The sequence below is a fragment of the Arvicanthis niloticus genome, chromosome 24 (genome assembly GCF_011762505.2).
Source record: "Arvicanthis niloticus isolate mArvNil1 chromosome 24, mArvNil1.pat.X, whole genome shotgun sequence".
NCBI classification, from domain to species: Eukaryota; Metazoa; Chordata; class Mammalia; order Rodentia; family Muridae; genus Arvicanthis; species Arvicanthis niloticus.
Genome location: NC_133432.1, coordinates 19,338,727 through 19,359,746, shown reverse-complemented (window position 1 = coordinate 19,359,746; position 21,020 = coordinate 19,338,727). Strand labels below are relative to the sequence as shown.

At 46.6% G+C, this 21,020-nt stretch overlaps 1 protein-coding gene across 7 annotated transcripts in view; it reads left to right on the top strand.

Annotated features, from left to right (window-relative positions):
- Rimbp2 (RIMS binding protein 2) overlaps window positions 1-21,020 on the top strand; it is a 192,793-nt gene that overhangs the window by 40,589 nt on the left and 131,184 nt on the right. For all 7 annotated transcript variants that reach the window (XM_076922982.1, XM_076922988.1, XM_076922987.1 and 4 more), the window contains exon 2: window positions 17,501-17,602. The gene's annotated coding sequence lies outside the window, so the exon portion shown is untranslated. The remainder of the gene's footprint in view (window positions 1-17,500; window positions 17,603-21,020) is intronic.

The window sequence follows — 21,020 nt, the reverse complement described above, 5'->3', positions numbered from 1 at the left end:
AGAGTAGCAACAGTCCCTCTAGAGAGTTTCAGTGAGGAGCCTTAAGGAGGCAGGAGACTGCCAAGAAGTAGTTGGGGGGGGGGGTTCCACCCTGTCCTGGGCTCTAGCTTTTCTCCTCTTATAGAAATAAACAGGTCCCAGGCTCCCTCCGACTCTGCTTAGCATCCTTGCCGTGACATTTACAAAGCAGCTATTTTAAAAAAGAAAAGTGCCTGCCGTATACATTTTTGTTCATGAAAAGGCTTCTTGAGATCTCTTTGGCATTCTCCTCTGGGGTCAGTTGCCTGAATATGATGATGACCAGCAATTTTAGGGTACAGAATGCTTTCAATGATAGAAATCATACTGTTTGCAGGGGGAAACCTCTCCCTTTCACTTCCCCTGACCCCCAGAAAACAACGATTGTTTAAAAACACCCCTAGAGGGGTTGGGGATGTGGCTCGGTAGATGGATGCTGGATCCATTGCACCAAATGAACCAGGCACGGTGGCACAGGCCTTTTGCAGAAAACCCGGGAAGCTGCAGAGTGTCTTTCTATCCCTGAGCCAACAGGCGGGCACTTTGTCGGCAGGGTTTGGAAAGCAGCATTTTTATCCCCCATTGGGTGTCTAATGCTGAGACAGGAGGGTGCTCTTTGGATAAACAAGCTTGTGTTGCTGCAGGGAATGGGAGACTCCGCCTCCCCCTACCATGGCTTGTAAGATGTGGGAAAACCTCTGGGTTGAACCCACGGAGCCGGTGATGACGTGCTGTGAGCTGATTGTTGAGACTCAGGGCTGCTTCAAGTAGAAGCAGCACAGATGTGCTGTTAAAAGCAAGTCTATTTAGGGCTGCAGAGCCGGGGGACGGATGGCGCACAAACCGCTGAAGATGCTCAAATGTGCCCTGAAGGATTTTTAAGAATGGCATTGGCAGCTGGCTGTTGGGGGAGGGGATAAGCTTGGTCTCCAGAAAGCACCTAGCCCAGAGGGGGGCAGAAACTGCCTTCTGAACACCTTGCCAGATGCCTGCTGGATCCTTTGGTTCTGGTGCTGACAGCAGAGATGGTTGGCTCCTTCTTGTCACAGTAGTCTGGGGATCTTTATCACTGAGCCATGAAATCAGTGTGTTTGTCCCTCCGTGCTGACATGTCTCTGTGTTTGGTATCTGAGCTTCCATGGTGTACTGTCTGCAACCTCTGTCCTCTCTGATGTCTGTCCTATTAAGTTCTAGCTATACACTCTCTCCTGGGCCCATGGGTGGAAGATGGCGGTGGTCTCTCTATCACCTGGCCCCCACTCTGCTGTGGGAGCCATGGGTGGGTGCATTTTAAGTGAATGGAGCTGGAGGATATTGTGTTCAATGAAATAAGCCAGACATAAAAGACAAGGACCAGATATTCTCTTGTACAAGAAATTTGAGAATTTAAGAGCCAAGCATGGTGGTACATGCCTTTAACCCCAGCACTTGGGAAACAGCGGCCTTGTTCACAGCCAGACTGAGAAAGTCAGACGCAGAGGCTGGAGGGTGTTTGGTAATGGACACTTGCCAGTGTCTCTCCTCCAGTGTGCGTGTTCTGTCTCTGCATTAAAACCCACCCTTTCTACTGGCCTGGGTTCGTTGTTTGTTTCTCAGAGGAGGACCACATTCCTAGAAGTCCCTGGGCCTGGGTGGCTCATGTGACATGTTCTAACCAATGATGTACAAACGTGTGTCCATGTATGTGCATGTGTGTGGACCCCCGCATCTGATGGCAGCCAGGCGGGAGCACCCTCGGTGCTCTCTTCTTTCAGGGAGCATAAAGGCATGTTGCAGGGGACCTGAGATATCAGCACCTTACTTGGGGGCAGAGATGGGCTAGCGTTAACATCCTAGCATGGCGCTGCTCCCCTCAGCTATGCTCTCCCAGCTGTCTCTTCTCTCCAGACTCCAGACACTCTAATGGAATCTGTCAGCTGTTGCAAAGGGTCTGCAAACCTAGAGACGAGGGTCCTGTTCCTCCGGCTTTTAAATTAGAAGTTCACAGAGCATCGTCATCCCCACGTGTTATCATGGAACCAGTGTTAGACGCAGCTCCAGGATCCCATAATGTTTAACTCATGATGCTTGGGACCAGCAATCACTGTGTGTTCTGTCATATGAGTAAGTGTGTGTCTGTGTGCACGCGTGTGCTGGTGAAATGTAGACGTCAGCATTTGACGTCTTGCTCAATTATTCTTTACCTTATTTTTTTTAATGTTTTTGAGAGAGGATTCTCTCACCGATCCTAGAACTTGCCCACAAGAATAGACTAGTTGCCACCAAATTCCAGGGCTTTTCTTGTATCTGCCCCCATTTAGTGCTGACTGGGGTTACAGAGGTGTGCAGATGTGTCTGGCTTAAGATTTTTCTTTAAAAGATGTTTTTAAGAAGTTTTTATGTATATTTGTGTTTCACCAGTGTGTGTGTGTCCTTGTCCCTCTGGGACAGGAGCTGAAGGTGATTGTGAGCTGACATGTGTTGCTGGGAAATGAACCCAGATCCTCTGAAAGAGCATCAAGTGTTCTTAACCACTGAGCTACCTCACCATCTACCATCTGGCTTTTTTCTGGGGGTTCTGGGGGTTCAAAACTCTGGGAGTCCTCATGGTTATGTGGCAAATTCTTTACTGATTGAGCCATCTCCCAAGCCCCATTAAAAATATATATATATATATATGTGTGTGTGTGTGTGTGTGTGTGTGTGTGTGATAATGTCAACAGTTTTACTTTATTAGAGAAAAAGTATCTTGAAAACATTTGAGTCGCCCATATGCCTATCCAGCCAAGATGCTGTCCCTATGATGGTGTGTATAGCTGGGGTCTTATTTTGCTGGACTGTGTAGAAGTTGTGACTGAGTTGTGTTTTGGGATCTGTTAGCATAGTTTTGTTTAAATCGTCATGGTTATTAATATTATGCATTGAAATGATATGTTCCATGCATAGTTTGAAAGGGTGATTTGATCACACCCAGTATTTTCCTTCAAACAAATGAATGCGAATAGAATTTTGAAGTCAAGGCATGTTTCGAAGGCATTTGGTGAGCAGCCAAAGGCCTCTCTCGGGGTGGTGTGCCTTTCTTTTTGTCACCAGCCCACAAGGCTTTTCCACCCTCTGATAGTACTGAAAACATTTTTTCCCCACATCTGTAGCTTATTACAGAATATTCAGATACAGATACAAAGGAATATAGACATTGGGCTGAAGAGATGGCTCAGTGGTTAGGAGCACTTCCTGTTTTCTCAAAGGACACAGGTTTGCTTCTTGGCACCTATGTGTCAGTTTATAATCTATAACTGTATTTTCAGGGGATCTAGTGACTTCTTCTGTCCTCTTCAGGCACCAGACATTCATGTAAAGTATAGAGTATAATTAATACACACACACACACACACACACACACACACACACACACACACACACAGGCAAAACACCCACACATATAAGATAGAAATAAATACCAACTAGAGCTATGTCTGCTCCATGACAATCACTGCTTATATTTTGGGGTACCCTGTAGCTTTCCTATACAATAGTGTGTGTGTGTGTGTGTGTGTGTGTATGCATGTGTGTGTATGTGCACACGCACATGCTCATACACATATGCATGCATGTGTGCATATATCCTGTGTGTTCCATGGGATCCTATCGGCTCCCAGGCTGTGGAAGAATAGGCTGGGGACCAACCCAAGGCTGATCCTCAAAATGTCCATCATCCTTGCCTCAAGGTGCCCCCACCCCTGCTTCAGGGTGCCCTCACCCCTGCCCCTGCTGACTGCAGAGTCCGTGCTCTGGGCTCAGATCCTGGCTCTGTGACAATGAGTTGTGTGGCCCTCAGTGGCTTCTTCTCTTGTGAGACCATGTTCCTTCATTTTCCAGGAGGTATCCTTGAAGGCTCTTGCCTCTAGCTTTGAATGGTGTGTGGTACAGAAGGCTATCCTAGTTCTAACAGAGGTCTGTCTGTAATGATCCAGTGTGGGAATACTCCATTGTCTCTGAGCTTGTTTCCATCACACAGCTGAGACATTTGTGACCCTCAGATTGGCGCCAGGCAAACATGGAAGGGCTCACTCTCTTAATTCTATTTAGAAGGATGCAGCTACGCCCAATCCTAAAATCCACACTGGCCCTGCTTGCATACCAGGAGAGCGTCTGTATGGTGAATAGAGTCTCGAGTCCAGCCAGTACTGAGAACAGAGATGTGAGGCTCAGGGTGCAGGAAGGCTGGATGCAGAGCACACAAGATGAAGGGCTTTCCGTCCTGATGGCCCAGGATGCAGAGCGCACAAGATGAAGGGCTTTCCGTCCTGATGGCCCAGGATGCAGAGCGCACAGGATGAAGGGCTTTCCGTCCTGATGGCCCAGGCCACGCTTTCCCTGGGTGCATTGTTGGCCTCCAGTTTCCTCATGTTCTTGTTCGCTGTGCTGACTCTCCAGAGCGCCCATGATAGGACCTTGGTTTTGAGCTCTACACAAAGCCTCTGGCCCCTGTATATCATAGTCGGCAGCTAAGTTGACACACAGGCACAGTAATTCAGGCAAATTAATTTGAACTGGCTCTTCAGACCCCTTGAGATACTGAGGCTTTTAACCCTCCCTCATCCATGGGGACTTATTGTAATATTAGTTTTCTTAAGTGGCTAATGAATCAGGGCTATGCAGAGTCAGGGTCCATGTGCAGTTAGATTTTGAGGCAGCGTGCAACCTGGGTTACACACATGCACACACACTGACACACTCACACTTGCACACACACATACTGATATAAACATACTGACAACACACATGCACACACACTGATACACACACGCAATGCACACACTGACACACATGCCCACACACTGATATAAACATACTGACAACACATATGCACACACACTGATACGCACATACAATGCACATACTAACACACAGGCACATACACTGACATACACATACTAACACACACATGCATACACTGACACACACACTGACATGCACACTGACACACATGTAATGCACAAACACACTGACACATGTACACACATATTGACACATACTGACACACACATACACATACTGACACAGTCACACACACTGACATACATGTACTGACAAATATACTGACACAGGCACACACACTTACACACTGACACACATGTACATACTGACATATACATGCACACACACACTGACACATATTGACACACACATACACACACTGACACACACATGCACAGGCACACAGACTGACATATACATACTGACATGCACACATGCATGAACACACACTGACACACAGACACACACATGCACACACACTGATGCACACAGGCACACACATTGACATACATGTACTGACACACATACTGACACACACAGGCACACACACTGACATACATGTACCCATATACATACTGACACACATGCATACACACATTGGCATACACACACACACACACACTGACACACACATACATGCACACATGCTTGCACACATGCACACACACACTGACACACACACACACATACACATACTGACACATACATACACTTGTATACACACTAACACACACACATGTATACACACTGACCCATGCACAGGCATGCACACATTGACACACACTTGTGTACACACATAGGCACATGCATATGTGCTCATGCACACATACACCACATACATACATGCACATACATACACATACACACTGACACACACATGCACACACACACACACACACACACACACCTGCTCTATCTGCTCTAATAAATTAAAAAATAAGCCAAGCTGTCAGTCATTAAGATCACAGCTCAGGACGTAGGTGTGTCTCATCTACCTCCCCCATCTTCCAGTCTGGCTTCAGACCCTTGTGTAGCTTCAGGAAATTGGCTTGCTTCTTCACTTCCTTGCCTTCTCCTGCAGGGTGGACCATAGTGCACACCAAAACAGGCGAGTCCTTTCTGCCTGTGAGTGGTTTTAGAAGGGTGACTGGGATCCTGCCTCAAGGCCTTTGAAACCTGCTGCACCTATATTTTCTCTCTCTCTCTCTCTCTCTCTCTCTCTCTCTCTCTCTCTCCCTCCCTCCCTCCCTCCCTCCCTCCCTCCCTCCCTCCCTCCCTCTCCAAGTCCTGGGCTCTTCTATGACAGTGCAGAGACCCTCAGACCCTGAGGGAGAATGCAGACAGATATAGAGATCAGAAGCGCTCTAAAGGAGGAGGCAGTGTCTGGATACAGGCTCTCAGCATCTGCTTCTTGCATAGGTAACCCTTCACCCCTGTGTGTTTGCCAGGCTTATCTTACCAGCTTAATGACTACCAAAGAGTGCAGCTCTTAGCTGTTGGGTCTTAAGAGGTGTCAGCTAGGGTCAGTGCTGCTTCTGAGCCATTCTGAGACATGGCATCATAATCTGAAGATGATAGAAAGTCAGATGCTCCTCAGTACTGTCCTGCTGGGTACCATTCCAAAAAAAAAAAAAAAAAAAAAAGTCTTAGAAAGGGCTAGGTCCCAAGTCCCCCAGCAGACACAGTGTCCCTGAGTAGACCCTGCTGTATGATCATACTTGAAGTCCGGTTTCCTCCTGTTTCTGAGACTCACTTTCCAGCATTCCGTTTGTAGGGCCATACTACCTCTTGGGTCTCAAGACTCCAAACCAGTACCACAGAGGCCTGTTCTTATGCACAAAGTCCCACTGGTTCTGAGGTTAAGGTAGGGCCTTCTGTTGTAGGTGACACAGACCAGAACCCAAAGCAATATTTAACAGCAGGGAGCAGTGCCAGGGTTTTTTTCCAAAGCATGTTATGGGTGGCATCTGGTTGATATCTGTCCTGTCTGTCACAGGGACTCTTCCTCTGACCCCTGAGGCCTGTCCTTGAGTTGAGGATCAGGTGATGTCAAGGGCCTCGTTTCTCAGCCTTTTCTTTGGAATGGTACCCATGCAGGACAGAATGGAGGAGCATCTCACTTTCTATCATGCTCAGATTTTGATGCCATGGCTCAGCATGGCTCAGCATCATCACTGAACCCAGCTGATAAGGGGCCTGGTGAGTTACAGTGACTCCCATGTTGTCCTTCACTCTGGGTACCAAGAGGGCCATGATGACTTTATTTAACCCCATTTTGGGTATGCCTGTCCAATCTTCACTGTATAACATTCCTGGCATTTTACGGTATTGATTTTTCTTTACTTTAATATTGACAAAGACAGGGGCTAGGAAGAAGACTCAGTGGGTAAAGTGCTTTTTATGTGGGTGTGAGGATTCAAGTTCAAATCCCTAGCACCTATGTAAGTGCCAGGCAGGTGTGGCAGTCAAGTGTAGGAGAGGCAGAGACAGGATGTCCCTGGAGAATGGTGGCTGGTCAATCTAGCTCAAACAGTGAGCTCTGAGGTTACCGAATGCTCTACCTTCACTGTAGAAGTCAAAGAACAATGAAGAAAAAACCCTACATCAACTTACATTCTGACCTAACTTATATTCACATACATGCACCTGCACACATGCAAACACACACACATACGCACCTGCACATGTGCATACCCATGCAAATACACACATACTCTATACACACATATGCATGCACTGGCACACATGCACACATAACACATAAAAACACACGCATTACACACACACATACAAGTACACATATACACAACACACACACCACACATCCACCCATATCACACACTTGCATATGTCACATACATAGCACATACCACACTCACACTTTATACACACATCATATCACACACATACTCTCTCTCTTTCTGTTTTGTTTTGTTTGGTTTTGTTTTTCGAGACAGGGTTTCTCTGTGTAGCCCTGGCTGTCCTGGAACTCACTCTGTAGACCAGGCTGGCCTCGAACTCAGAAATCCGCCTGCCTCTGCCTCCCAAGTGCTGAGATTAAAGGCGTGCGCCACCACTGCCAGGCTTCTCTCTCTCTCTCTCTCTCTCTCTCTCTCTCTCTCTCTCTCTCTCTCTCACACTCCCACACACACACACACACACACACACATCATCATCATCATCATACTCTCTCTCTCTCTCACACACACATACACACACACACACACACATCATTATCATCATCATCATACTCTCTCTCTCTCATACACACACACACACACACACACACACACACTTTGTTGGAAACAGATAGCTAACATCAACCATCCCCTTCTCCATGGTTTCTACCAGCCACCTGTATCTTTTTTGGGGGAATCAGAAGCTCATGACTACACATGTCCAGACTGGCCAAGTTAAGATCTCAAAACCTCTCCTGCTGAGCTGTGCCTCAGTTTCTCCATCTGTAACATACACAGAGGCGGTTTCAGTGCCGGCTTCATGGGTCTTTGAGGGTTCCTTGCGACACTTTGGTCAAGGTGCTCAGAGCACAGGGCTTAGGGTTTAGTAGACACTCACCATGCTGGCTACCGTTATTGTCCCAGCTTTATTAATCATCAGCCTTAGGAATGAAGAGCAGAATTCCCAAATTATTTTACTTTAGAAAAAATAAATACCACACACTGACTTTCAGTTTGGAGAGAAGTAATTGGGCTTAGCCTGCGACAGAGCCGCGTGATTTTGTCAGAGGCTTTTAGGGGCAGTGAAATTAATGGTCATGTAAGATGATTAACCTGATGGAGTGGCTCCTGGGTGGGAAGGCATTTAATTAGACTCCAGGCATGGCTGCTGGGTAGCCACACTTGGGCAGGCATCATCCCAGGGGTCCAGCTCTCTACTCTGCAAGCTCTCTTCTCAAGTGACAGTGGCAATTCCAGTGGTGGGCCCTTCCACCATCTTCCTCGTTGGCTTAAATACCATGACAGACAGGCCTATATAGGTCCTGGTGCTACACAGTTCCTGGAGCCTTAGATGATGGTTGTTAGAGATTGGCTGTGGAGGGGACGCATGCCATTCAGGACCTATCTCTGTGCTCTGCCTGAGATGGAAAGCAGCAGTGGAAAGCAGAGGATTCCTGAAGTACTGGGAGCTTGTAAGTGTCCTTACTGAACCTCTGAACCTGTAAGCCAGCCCCAATTAAATGTTGTCCTTATAAGACTTGCTTTGGTCATGGTATCTGTTCACAGCAGTAAAACCCTAACTAAGACAGTGTGTTTGTATATGTGCAATGTGATGTTTGTGTGCTGTAGTGTGCATGTGGAGAACAGAGGACAACATTTTTGTGGGCCTGGGTCTCTCCTTCCACTTTTATACAGGTTCTGGGATTGAACTCATGTCATCAGGGCTGCGTAGCAAGCACTTGACCCACTCGGCTATTTCAGCAGCCCACAAGTGTCTTTAGAACTCTGTGATTACTTTATTGATGCCTCTCTAGGGCTCGGAGCAGTCTGACTCCTTTTCCTGGGGGAAGGTTTTATCTTGCTTTCAATTTTTACTGTTAATGCTCTGTCATTCACGGCCAAGTGGAAACACAAGACATAAAGTCTTTAATTCAACAATGCTTTCCGGCACTTCTGAGGAGCCGGATGCCTCCTGGGGATGGAGACAGCTTTGAACACAGTGTCCCATCTCTGGCCCTAGGCTGTGTGTGACTCGGTCACAGTGAATGAACTTCCAAGGGGTGAGATGGCGGAGACAAGAAGAACCACTTCCCAGAAGACTGTAATTACTTGATAAATGTAAAACAATAGCAGTGAAGGGGCAGGGGTGGGGTTATATTTTTGGACATTTAAAAAGAAATTAGACCTAGCTGGATGATGGCAGCGATGGCACACACATTTAATCCCAGCATTTTAGAGGCAGAGACAAGTAGATCTCCAAGTTTGAGGCTAGGCTGGTCTACAGAGTGAGTTCTAGGATAGCCAGAGATATCCTGGACAGAAAAACCCTATGTTGAAGAACAAAACAAATAAAACCCCAAACAAACTGTAAAACCCAAATGAAAAGGACCTCACTGATCCGTGGAGAACTGCAGACGCACCCCAAATCACTCACGAGAAACACAACTTGATGCAAATCGCAAGAGGTTTACTGGCTAGCCAGGGCTGTCTTTCCTTCAAGCCCACGCAGGGGCAGCGGAATTCAGCAGCCTGAACAAAAGAACTTTACAGCTTTTAAGGGTGAATCTACAAACTAGGTGGGGGTGGAGTTAGGGAAGGGGGAAGGCTGAGAGTGGAGTTAGGGAAGGGGGAAGGAGGGGGAACAGGTCACTAGGTCATCGATACATTTGATCTCAAATTCCTAAGATGCATGGTGTGTCACTTTATAATTGGCTATTTCGAAGTAGTTTCACACTATATATCATGAGCTCCAGTTCAAGGGGGTCAAGCTTATCTCAAACTTTTAGCATCCTGGCACCAACTGTCTCAGGGCTGTTAGTTCAAAGTGCGGCCAGGCTAATCCCGGGCCCATAGCATCCTGACACCATGAATCTTAAGGTTTGTTTAGTTAGGGCCATCTGTTCAAATGGTCAGCTAATTTCCTGGGACTGAGGCAACACAGTGTTTGACTTACAGGTTTTTATGTCTTTGCTTTTAAGAGTAGGGTTCAGGGGATCAACTTATGATTTTTCTATCTTTCAAAACAAACAAACAAACAAACAAAAATGACTACATAAAACAGCGTTAGGTTTAAAGATAAATGAATACAGAATTTTGGGGGTCCCATTCCATATCTTTCATTTTTCTTACCATCTTCAGAATGAAGTATATTTTGATACACGTGAGACCCAATACTGGGGCTTTGTATGTCCACAGTTCCATAGGTTCTCAGAACTGTATGCCCTGTGGGATGAGGGAACCACAAGAGACAGGAGAGACAGAGTAGGAAAAGCAGTGTCTTCTGGTTCCTGCTTATTGTGGAAACACGAGATTCCATGGTGTCTCTGTCTGTGTGACTCACCCTGACAGATATGCCCAGTGCTGGCAGCCCCCATTTACAGATTGAATTTCCTCTCTATTGACTGACACAAAGCCACTCCTAAGCCTGGGGCTGTCCATGAATAAGTAAACAGTCTTCCAGCCCCATGCAGAGCTGAGCAGAGCAGCCAGGGTTGGAGCTGGGAGAGACCAGTGAGCAAGGGAGTGCTAGAGGGGAGGCCTGGCCGGCCTGGGGGAGTCACTGATCCCAGATCCTGTAAGTACCTGCTCTGTGGGATGGGACGAGCCAGTTGGGGGGTTGAGCCTACACTTAGCTGGACAGACAGAAAGACCAGCCTCCCTGTGGGCTATGGCTGGAAGTAAGAAGTATTTCTGGACCCAGTGGGGGGACTTTCCAGCCTACACATGTAACTCACGCCTCCAAATCCTCGGGGCTGTTAATTATGGTTTAAATTTTGGTTATGATCTGTGGACTTAGCTCTAGATCTGTCCCCAGGCTGATGTCAGCCCAGGAGAGATCTTTGACCTGGAGGGATCAGCTCATGGAATACATTGCAAGGAAGGTGTTCACCCGCCTGTGTCACCAAGGGTAATATGGACATACAGGTAGACCATAGAAGACTACATGCTACCAGTCCTTGGAAACTGTTCCTTTTGAGACTGCTGTTCGTTGTCTTTGCTTATTTAAACATTACATCCTTGGGCAGAAAGTCTTTTGTCTGCTTCCTTTTCTATTTGGGGACAATGATTTTCAAGTTTTAAGCCCAGCTGATGAGACCAGGATTAACCCTAGGAAGAGTTTAGAGGGCAAATAGAATTAGAAAAATGTTCAGGAGAATCACAGCATTTCCTGTTTATATAGTCCAGTGTTAGTGGGAAGCAGATGCCGGGGCTTAAGAGGCGAGGGTAGTTTATTTTGCCCCAGACATTGGGGTAAATCCAAGAAAACAGACCGGTCCTTGTGGTGGAAGGAACCCTCTAGCCCACAGCGGTCCTGTTTACAGAGCTGAGCAGGTGGCTCCTGTTTGTATTTGTGGCTCAGCATTTGATGGCCGCAGTAAAAGGTACATCAATTAATCATGCCTTCTGTTCCCATCTCCCCACGCAGCTCAGTTAATTAAAGCTCGGCACGAAGTGATAGCCTAGCTCCGTGCTCCGTTCTGCCACGCACGTCCTCCCAAAGCTGTTTTCCAGCCGGACCACTTTGGAATTAATAAGCCTAGCTCACAGGAAGCCTCAGAGAGCGGTTTCCCATGCTTCACAGCCATGAGCAGACTATCCAGCCAGCCGTGTGGGATATTAGACCTCGCACAGGAACCAGAATGATATCAGAGAGTCTGTTTGACTTATTCTATGCAGAGTTTCCCGCCCCCCTCGTCCCCCAAGTTCATAAAATGTACCATGGACCTAGGAATTGCTGGTCTAGTAACAGATAGGGTTAGGGGCCCCGAGGAGATGGCTCAGTGGTTAAAGAACTTGCCAAGCAAACAAGAGGAGCAGAGTTTAGATCCCAGAAGACACATGAGTGATGGGTGGGTGTGGCAGCCTACCCATAATTCCAGCCTTAGAAGGCTGAGATGGGAGATCATCAGAGCAAGTGGGTGGCTAGCAAGTCTGGCTGTATCGGTGAGCTCTGGGTTTGATTGACAGACACTGCCTTAATGGATAAGGTAGAAGAGACACTGACCTTGGGCTGCCACACGTGCATCTACACCCTTCCCCATAAGCGTGCCCGTACACATGTTAAACATGCATATAGAAACAGGCATATCGCATACCTGGAAATGGAAAAAGAAAAAAAATCATAGGCTTGGGGAAAGTTCCAGTAACTTGTAGGTTGGAATGATATTTCTGTCATCTTGTTTATTCTTAATGGTTTTCTTGAGAAAGTGTGATGTCCCCAAGAGCTACATGTGGCGGCGGGGGTGGGGTGGGGTGGGGGGAGAGACTAGGGTGTTTGGTATTCTAATGAAGAACTCAGATGACATCCTGACACATTTCTGCCAGGCAAAGTGTTGCACTGGAGGGCTGCACTTTGATGCATTTTCTTGTGTGTGTGTGTGTGTATGCGTGTGTGTGTATGTGTGTGTGTGTGTGTGTGTGTGTGTGTGTGTGCATTGTGTATGTGTGCATTGCAGTATGTGTGCATGTGTGTTGTATGTCCATTATGGTGTGTGTGCTCATGTGGTGTGCATGCATTGTGTGTGTGCATGTGTATTGGGTGTGCATTGTGTGTGTATGTGCATTGTAGTATATGTATGCATTTTTGGATATGTGTGCATGAGTGGTGTGTGTGCATGCGTGTAGGAGCACCTGCATCTGTGGCTTGCATGTCAAGGCCAGACATTGCTGTTGGCTGTCTTTCTTCACTGCCCTCCACCTTAGGTTTTGAGGAAGGTGTGAGACCAAAATAGGCATGGTATACCTTCCAGGTTTCAGGACTTGAACCCAGAGCTTGGTAGCTGGCTTGTTCTAGGGATCCCTTGATCCGGTGTGCTAGAATTACAGGGGGGCTGTAAGCATGTATGTGAGTTCGGGGGATCCAAACTCTGGTCCTCACATTTTTTTTGTGAGCCCTTACCCCAGCCTTGTACTTAAAATAATAATAATAATAATAATAATTGATTTCTCACATGTGTATGTGTGTGTATGGCAGCAAGAGGGCAACCATAGGTGATCCTCAGAATCTATAACCCTTGCTGCTTGTCTCTCTCCACTACAGGCATCCCAAGTGTGCACTACTGTGCTCCTCCCCCTGTTATTTTATTTATTTATTTATTTGAAATGTGAGTTCTGGGAATCAAATCCTGGTCCCCTGAAAGAGCAACACGTGCTGAGAGCTGTCCCTCGGGCCCTATACTGCTAATTTTTTTTTTTGACTAATTAAATTTTATAAATAAAACAATGTCACTTTGTGTTATGCTAGGTGAGCGATTCTCTGGCAAGGACAATTTTGTCTTTCTGGGGATAACGTGTCTCGTGAGAGGGAGAGCTGGCTGCATCTGGTTTTAGGGTCACTGCTCAGTCGTCTACTGAGAGTTACCTGCCTCAAATGTAGGCATGGTGAGGTTGGGAAGCTCTTGAAGAGATGAGGGGTTTGCTGTTTCTCCCCACATCCTACACGCATGCTCAAGTGGCTATCTTGCTCAAGGCAACAGTTATCATTGTAGCTGATGTCATGTGACATGTTAGCTATAGACCCAGCCAGTGGCAGGAATTGCAGTTCATTGTATAGTTCAGTCACGAGGTGGTGGCGCACGCCTTTAATCCCAGCATTCCAGAGGCAGAGGCAGGTGAATCTCGTGAGTTCAAGGCCAGCCTGGTCTATAGAGTGAGTTCCAAGACAGCCAGGGCTACACAGAGAAACCCTGCCTTATACACTGCCCTCCCCCTGCAAATAAAGCTTTTCCTGGAGTTATGTATCACCTCTCATTGTAATTGTATCTTCAATCCACATATTAATACTTATTATTTACACTATACCTGGTGTTATTGCTTACGCAATTGCCCAGTGGTGCCGACTCCCCTCCTTAGAATTTCCCTTAGATCCTCTAGCTCCTTCTCGAGAGGATGCAATCGATCACATACAATTAGGGCAGAATCACATACAATTGATTGGGAAGAGTGGCTGGATGTTCAGGCGAGGGTCCCAGGACCCTCCCTTCTGTTAGGGAACATCAAAAGTCAACAAGCCTAGCTGGAATGCCCAGTTGAATTGCTGTCCCTGCCCCAACACACATTTCTCTGCAATACAGAAGGCCTTTTGCGCGCGCGCACACACGCACACGCACACGCACACACACTTGTGCTTCGGATACCTTGTGGACAGCTTTAAGGAGTTGATTCTCTCCTTCTACTATGTGGGTCCCAGGGAGGGAGCTCATCTCTCACCACTGGGTCACATCATCGAAGCTCCGGTTTTAAGCTTTTAGTTATTTCTATGGGAGGTTTGGTTTGAATGCAGAGTCAATCTCAGGGAGGCTGCTTGCTCCTGGAGAGAAGTCCAGAAAGCTTAGTAGATGTCAGAGGTGGGCTCAGTCTAGATGGCAGGCAGGGAGCTGCAGAAGCTTCCGGGGCTACGCTAGTGAGACTTTGTGCTCTGGATTAGCCCTTAATGAATTTGGTATTTTTCGTCTTGTACCTAGTGAAGCTCACGTGGGGTGACTCAAGTACAGGACACCTTAGGAGCTGGGAGAAACACCCACAGACAGATTTGTTTCTTTGTTTCTAGTATGGTGACCTCTTGGCCTCTGACTGTTCTCTCTGCATCTGGAGTACTCTCCTTAAATATCGCCAGAAAGCAAGGCTCACTCTCCTGTCTAGACGGCCTCCCCACACATCCTTTTGCATATCCTCCTAATCTTATTAGATTCTAGCTCGAGTTGCAATTATACGTGAATGTTCCACCTTCCCCACCAACCCCAAGCCCTGAAACGACTGGATCTCACTGGTCTCAGGACTGCAAGGCAGGGCAGAGACTCGTGGCAAACACTTGCTTATTTTGAAGTGAATTGGATCTCAGCCACGCAGACTGGGTTTTCAATTCTGAAGTCTTGAGATGAAGCCTGCCTGTCTTTGTTCTTCAGTCACTTTCCCTGTTTTAATTCCTGCCTGTGTCACTTGTGAAACCCAGGGCCATTCAAGTTGTCACCTTATCCCCTTGACTCTAGAGAACTGAAAACAAAAATCTTGTTTTAGCACAATAAAAGGAAAAAGAAGCAATGTCCGATCCGCTGTCTCAATCAGAGGATCCGGGGGTGTGAACACAGAAGCACAGCTCTCACCTCAAAGGGGATAAGAGAGTTTATTCTGGAGCCATCTCGGAGAGACCACAGCCTGGGAACAAAGACTCAGCTTCCCTAAATTACTTGTTGCTAACCATGTTGTGAAGTTTTTATAGTAACAAAGTCAGAAAGCCAGTCACTTTTCAAGTTCATTGTTGGAAACATCCAGAGTGTACATGGAAGTCCCGAAACCTCTGCCGTAGGACTCAGGTGTCACTATCTGATGTCACTCTTAGCCTTTTGGTTGGTAGAAGGAAAGGATTTCTCAATGATTGCCATGACATGGATAGGTAATAAGTGACTATTTATAAGAGGATTAAAGATGGCCCAAGGTAAATTATGATTAGGTTCTGGACCTGCAACCTCCCAACCTCTCCTCAGTTATGAAGGTTCTAATCAGACAGTGCAAGGTAGCCTTTTGATCATAACACTTGGGGATTTATTTCTGTTCCTTGGTATCTGGTTCATTTTTCATTTGACTTTTATGAATTAATTTGGCCTATGGAGATACTTTATGGATGATGAAATTATCAGTCATGCCTTGATAATAAGGGCAAGGGGCAGGGCTCTCATGTTGACTTATACACATGGCTGCCTTCGGCTCAGTCTAGGTAATGAGCCCAGGGCTGGTGAGTTTCTTTTATCATCAGCTTGACATACCATAGACTCAGGTGGGAGGAGGAAGTCTCAACCAAAGAATATCAGATGAAATTGTAGGCATGTCTACCAGATATTATTTTGATTGATGTGTGTGTGTCCACTGTGGGCAGTACCATCCCCTAGGCAAGTTGGACCTCTGCTCTATAAGAAAACTAGCTGAGCATGGACTCCTGATCAAGCCAGTAAGCAGAGTTCCCCTGTGGCTTCTCCTTCAGTTTTGCTTGAGTTTCTGCTGTGATTTCCGCCCCCATGTTGGTGTCTTAGTCACTCCTTTATTGTTGCGATAAGACAGCATGACTAAGGTAAATAGTAGGAGAAAATGTTTATTTGAAGCTTACAGTTTCAGAGGGTTAGAGTCCGTGACAGTCATGGCAAGAAACATGGCAGCAGGCAGGCATGCATGGCACTGGAGCAGTAGCTGAGATCTTATATCTGATCCATAGACAGAGAAGCAGGGCGGGGAGGTAACTGGGAATGGCCTGGGCTTTAGAAACCTTAAAGCCCATCTCAGTTGACACACCTCCTCTAACAAGGCCATACCTCCTAATCCTTCCCAAATAGTTCTACCATTTGGGGACCAAGTACTCAAACATATGAGCCTTTGGGGGGCCATTCTCAGTTGGACTGAGACTTGAAAGTGTGAGTCAGATAACCCCTTTCCAAAGTTGCCTCTGGTCATATTTTTTTTAAGCACAGTTTAGGAAAAGCCAACTAGAGCAAGCCCTAATTACCTCCTTGCAGAGTCTAGGACCTGGAGAACTAATCAAGGGTCACTGAGTTTGGGAGAGGTGTCTAAGGATGTGTCTCCATTGGTAAACTGTTTGTGTAGCATGTAGGAGACCCTGGGTTTAGTCACTGGGCGTCATATATATGCTAGGCTGGAGGCACATGCCTGCAATCCTAGTGCTTGGGAAGTAGAGGCAGGAAGACCAGAAAATCAAGGGTATCCTTGGATACAGAGTGAGTTCAAACCAGCCTGATCTATATGAAACCCTTCTGGAAAGTTCTGTCAGGACTCTATTATTTGTCATAGTTGCTGACCAGGAAGTTTGGGTGAAGATACAGAAAGTTCCAGGTTGGGAAGATGGTAAGCCAGGTTACACTTTCAGCTGGTATTGATAGAGTAGCGTCACCTCTAACTCCCTTGTCCCTTGGGTATGGAGGAAAGTATACGAAACAGAAAACCAACATGGAGCCACTTCTGCCTGCAGAAGCTTACGTGTATTCTTTCCTGCTCTGTAGAAATGACCCGCCATACCTGAAGACCACAGGTGCTAAAGACGATTTGATCAGATCCAACACCGGGAAGATTTCCACTGTGTCCAGAGACTGTAGAGATTGGTGGTAAGTGATCCTCTGGCCCTTTGGAAGCTCCGTCCTTCCTTCCTGTGTCATATAAGGGCTGTGTGTGGTCTTCACGGTTCATCAGTTTAGTCAAGACAAGTTTGTTGAGTGCCAGTTGTATGTCCTTGGTATGAGAGGGTGGAGTGAGCACACAATGAAGGTGGCCCATGCTTTTGAGAAGGTAGCATCCTGGGAGGTGGCTGTGCAAAGGTCCTGAGGTCAGATGCACCGGGAGCAGTCTGTTAGGAGCTCTGGTCAGAGAGAGGTAGTAGGACCAGTTTTCTAGGACTTCAAACTCAAGGTTAGAATGGTGGTTGAAAGTCACATTTCGTATTTCTTAAGTTCACCCTGTGTTCTGAGTGTTGTTACAAGTCAGTGTGGCACAAGGAGCATTCAGACAAGCATGACCTCCGTATGTTGGGACACGGTGTTCCTCAGAACAAGTGAGAAGACATAGAAAATGGATCTTCAGGGCCGCACTGAAGTCAGTTCTGGTTGCGTTACTCCGGAGCCACTGAGGTATGCAGAGTAGTTCAGAAGAAAAGCGATTTTATTGGATAGCATTTGGTTTAAGGCTTCCCATGCAGAGAGAGGCGTGGCCTGAACACAGGGAAGTTTACACTGCACCCAAGAAATGGAGTGAAGAGGTAAACTGTCATTTGTGCCGCTGCCTCAGGTTTTCAACCTGCAACTGGCTGGCCCAGGCAGTGACTGCCATCATTGTTCCATTTGTATTTGGGTTGTGAAACAGAAAGCAAGGCACAGAACTTGCCTATGCAGGGCATGGGGTGAGGCTCTGGCAGAATCAAATAGTGTGGCGGTGAGCCTTGGACTCCAAGCAACATGATGTCGGGAGAGGTGATGATGTCACGTGGTGGACAACACACTGCAGATGATTGCCTTGCTGGGATGGTGATGGCAGCAGTAATGGTGGCAATATGAGGATGATGGTGATGATATGGATGATTGTGATGCTATACATGGTGAAGGTATCAATAGTGATATCAATAGAGGTGAGGACATTGGCGATATTGGTGGTGATAACAGTGATGGTGATGGTATTGACGGTGGTATCAATGGTGCTGCTGCTGGTGATATTGATGATAATGATGTTGCTAGTGACATTAATGTGATGGTGGTGATGATCCTGATGATGGTATCAGTGATGATATTGATGATGATATTAATATTGATGGGGATGCTGATGCTGTTGAAGAAAGGACCCAGACAGTAAGTGTTCTATATGCTTGAATTTGACCCAGAGACTCAGAGAGGGGATGTTCATTTGACAGAAGGGTGGGCACTTCAGCCCTGAGGCATGTCCCAGTCTGTCACCTTAAGCATGCCTTCATGATCATTAGGTGTTAGGTTCTCTCAGGGGTAGAGTTTTATAATAAGCCTGTAAAGACCATGACTGTCAACACTGTTGGAAACTTTCCTTCAGACAGAGATCAGGGGTCCCTGGTTAGTTGGAAAAAAAAAAGTTAAAATGTTTGTTCACAGGTCTGAGTTGGAAAAGCTGTGGTATCCACATCTCTTTCACAGAAGTGCAACATGTGCCTGCAGCTTTAAATAATTTACCCTGTCTTATTGCAAAGGCAACAGATGCTCCAGAAAGAAAAAGAAATCACGTTTTGCAGAGGCGTATGAAATAAATGTTGAAACGCTCTTGGATCGCTTCCTCATCTTGAATCCCACTGACGACCACAATTAGACTTTGATATTTCTTTGCTGAAGTTGTAACCCCAAAGACACAAACATGCACATGGTTGGTGCTGTATTAGAAAATGGCTGAGGGTTAGTCATTCAGGGTCTTGCTTGGGTGTGTGCTGCACATGGTCTAATATCGCCTGCTCCTCCATATTATAGGAGCTGGGTAAATATTTAATGAGATTGGGATCTCTGACCCTGGCAGGAAATGCCCCCCTCTGCCCCTGTTACCCCGAGCTCTGTGCCTAAGAACCTTGAGGCACACCATCTGTTAGTTTGTTCTGCTAGATAAGCCATATAGAACCTATCTCCTGGTTTGGTAGACAACCACTGTCTGCTAGCAGAAATTAGATCCAAGCATTGAGTTGTGGGGAGAGAGGGAAGAGAGGAGGAAGGAGGGAGGGAAAGAAGGAGGGAGGAAAGGATGGAGAAAGGGAAGGGAGAGAGAGAAAGAGAGGGAGAGGGAGAGGGAGAGGGAGAGGGAGAGGGAGAGGGAGAGGGAGAGGGAGAGAAAGAGAGAGAATCTTTTCTGTCTCTTGAGAATTTGAGTTCTCTGTTTGGTGAAGCCACTATGTATATCCATCTCCACCCCAACCCTGACATTTTCTGGAATATTTTACAGGTAAAAGAAAAAAAAAATAACAGCAATTAGTTATCTCCCTATTGGATTAGTGGGAAAAAATATGACCTCTTCTTTCATGGGGTTGTGTTCTAAGACACCCCTCTGGGAGGGGAGTGCCACAGAATTCTGAACCCTACATACACTTTGTTCTCTGCTGAGCCAGGGCAAAACTTAATTTACAAATGAGGAATTGGAGCCCAGCCCCCAGCTCAGTGTCCCTGGATTTGATCCCCAGCACCCAAACATATCGGTCAATAAGGCACAGCGAGAGATTAACGACCATCGAGACAGTGGAACGGTTGTAACAGTATACTGCAGTGTGTCATTATAATAATAAAACTTACTGTTTCTCGAATTTTCCACTTAATATTTTTGAACTGTGGGGGATATGAATAACTGTGGCCGTGTGGGAATGGAGTGGGGGTGGGGGATGGAGAAAGCATGACTGTAGAATTATTTGTTAGAGAAAATCCTAGCCTTCTTCGGAGGTGGAAGGAGGATTATGCGCCAAGGGTCATCCTCTGCTAGATGATAAGTTCAAGGCCAGCCTTGGCTATACAAGACACTGTTTTAAATGGCAAAGTGTGTGTGTGTGTGTGTGTGTGTGTGTGTGTGTGTGCGCACGCACACACACGTGCGCTCACGTGCATTGGGTGGGGGTCCTATTTAGCACACTATCCAGTGATTGCATCCAAAGTTTTCTCTTTCCGTATATGTATCTCATTAAAAGAAATGACAGTTAACAGTGGGCACACCCAGAGAGCCATGTCTGAGAAGTGGGGACTCTGTTCTCTCTGCTCTCAGAGATGGAACCTCTGATGGCTTGGGTGGCTTGGCATACGGTGGCAGCTTCCTGAGACTTCCTGAGGTGCAAAGGGCCACCACTGAGCTAGGCTGGGCTTTGTGGTGGGTGGTTTGGCAGGGACCTCAGATCTGGTCTGATCATAATGTAGTTTGGGCAGGAATGTCTGGCTTAAGTGGCTCTTTATGTTATTATTCTTCCTGGCTAAAGCAATTATCCATTTCAAATCTGATTTTGTTTACTTCTTCTTCTTAAGTAGGCAAGACAACGTGGGGCGGCTGTGT